Below are 2,887 nucleotides of genomic sequence, written 5' to 3'. Positions count from 1 at the left end.
TCGATTTTTCTTATATGTACAAGAGTCTAAGCTTTCTTCTGCAAAATCCTTGAAAATGCATGGAAGGTATCTCATCAAACAGGTTTGCCACACTTATGTGGACAGTGTGGTCCTAGAGTGCAAAGCAAACATTCCTCAGTAATAGAGGAATTCTACACCTTCATTGGAAAACAGGGTGGCTAAGGTAGCACAGRTGGAGGTGCCCAGAAATGCTGCACTAGGGTGTGCAGCAATTTCATTGTGTAAGCACTGCTCAGAACTGCTAGATCACCAGCACTACCTTCTTCCTAGCTCTGATACCGGAGCCATATACAATACCTGAAGATGGCATAGCTAAACTCCATAGCAAAAAGATTTGTATAATTTAGAAGTCTGACATGAAATGATTGAGGTAGTTAGCAATGTATAAAATAAAAGCAGACTTAGTTCTATTCTTGCGAAAAAAATTGGCTCTGCCTTTTTCTTTGTATAAGAACTACTGTGTAGCTTGGCCAAACACCTTTGTAGAATAAGGCACATCGTGGTTCCATCTTTATTCCTTCTTATATTCTAGATGACTACTGGCATTTTGTGATTGCTGTGCCTAAACCATTACTGGGCTTTCATCAACCTTTCTTTTGGAGCAAGTGAAAGCTTATGAGCAGCTCCAGGATTTCAAACATGTTTTCCRAGTTTTCTTAGGGGATGTTCATTGTGTTAACTATTTTATTGAGAAATTTGATGGCTMCTGTCATATAAACAACAGCCTTGATTTTTTTTGCTCCTGCTGAACTTCCTAGTTTATCCAAATGGGTCGCTGGTTTACTGAGGTGAACTTCAGGGAAAATTCTGCAGCTGCTTAGTCTGATACTGAGAAGTTGTGAAGGTTTCTTCTCTACAAGGTCATTAGTATGAAGTCTGATGCATAAGAAATTAGCTATATGCTAATCTTAGGGTTGGCGGTGTGAGTAATCTGAGCATGAAGGGAAAGCTCAGGCTTGGTAGGCATGATTCATATAATCCTACTGGAGTCTGCAGAGGTCGATGTCTGAACTGAATCATCYGCTTCTGATGTTCTTTCTCTTCTTGGCCAAGAGCATGAAGGAGCCTTAAACAGCCCTGCACCTTTTTCCCCAGTAGACTGATAAAGCCCCTGAGAATTGCTCAGCCCCTTAAGTTTGTAAGGCTTGTGTTCAGACAATGAGCAGAGATCATGAACAGTGTTATTCAGCATTGCCAGCTGATGTAGGTTGCTGGTATTTCATTTGTGTATTGATAACAGGAAGCTTGGCAGCTTTTCACAGCTACTTAAAGATGTTATCTTTAGTAACAGAAAATAAATTCAGATTAGTTTTGTAACKTGTTTAAACTTTTAAATTCATGAAAATGCAGTAACAGGCCATTTGTTATAACATTCCTTTTTGCTGCTTCAGTTTATTTGATTTTCTAAAATAGAAAAATTTTGAACTTGTTGAAACCAGCATTAATTCTATCACTGCCTCCAATGGGCCTAGAATTCAACACCAGTTGTAAGTCTGAATTTAGAACAAGTAGGAGAAAGAAAGCATTTGGTATGTTACAGACAAAAATCATCTATAAGCTGTGTTCTGTGCATAGTGAAAAATTATATATATTCTGTCTGCATAGATGCTTATTGCTTTTTTTAAAACTAGCTCACTGAATCATCTTAGAGTTAACAGATGGATGTTTCTTTGTACCAGCTTCTGCTTGCACTGCTGGGACAGAGCAAAAATATTTCTYGGAGCTAAGTTCTAATCCTACAGACTCATCTGGACCAAGAACAAATTTTGTTTATCATTAAATTCAAGTACACTTTGGCAACTCTGCTCTCTCCAAAGGGCAAGAAGTTCCACATAGGCCTCCAAAAGTCTGGAAYCTTTCCCTGTCCTCCAGTCTGAGATGAAAGGGATCTAGGAGTAAAGGTGAGGAGCCCAAGCAGTCAGTTAAATCAGGATTTGACATGCAAGCTCAATTATACTTCTCTTGTAGTCAGCAAAAACCATGTCCACATTTTGTTATCTCCTTGAGCTAATAAACTGTAATTTATTATAAGCCGCATTTTTATAACCTGTAAAATCGTTTCATATAGCTACACTTTTTCTTACCATTTTGGATTATGTGAGCCGTTCTAGTTTTAAGTTACCATTTACCATGCATCTCAGTAGGTTATTAGGAGGTAGACTGGAGACTTCTTACCCTGGCATTGGTRGCCTTGTATGAGGCAGTAATTCTTTAGTGTATGCTTGTAGAGATTTACTAATGGGCAGGCAGAGGATTGTTCAGCTTTCATCAGCCCTCAGGCATTGAGATATCAATACAGAATAAATTAAGTTCAGACAATTACACAGATCTTTTTAARAAATACTTACTAGTAACAGCATATAAGAACTAAAATTGTAATGTTTACAAAATCACCTTTAAATAGATAATAGTGAAGCGACTGTGACAGAATGTAGTCTTGAAAAACACTAGGGTGCAAGCACATAGCCCCATGCCTACAGCTATGCACCTCTGGCACGGAAATAAGGTAAGGGCGCTCAAGGGCACGCTCGCAGTTTGCAGTGCGATCGCTGCCGGGGCCTGGGGCAGGCATAGCAGCGGGGCTGGCCCGCCGGCCGCGGGCGCGCTGCTCCCAATGACATTCCGAGCGCGTTCCGATGTGTCTGGCGGCTCTGCCGGAGCGCGCAGGTGACAGCCGCGCCCCGCCGCCCCAGGGACGGCTTCTCCCTCTTTCGCCGCAAGTATCTGGGGAGCAGAGCCCTCCTTGGCCGAGCCCTGCGCAGTCGGGCGCGACCCCGGCCGCAGCGCCGCCGCCCCCGAGGCGCCGCCCGGGTCTCGGGAGCCCGGGCCGTGTGTCCGGGAGGGGCGGGCGGCCGGCGCTGTGCCC

The sequence above is a fragment of the Malurus melanocephalus genome, unplaced genomic scaffold (assembly GCF_030028575.1).
Source record: "Malurus melanocephalus ecotype Western Australia unplaced genomic scaffold, MMel_1.1 scaffold_8, whole genome shotgun sequence".
Classification (NCBI taxonomy): Eukaryota; Metazoa; Chordata; class Aves; order Passeriformes; family Maluridae; genus Malurus; species Malurus melanocephalus.
The sequence above is the reverse complement of the archived record's forward strand: the minus strand, read 5'-3'. Positions refer to the sequence as shown.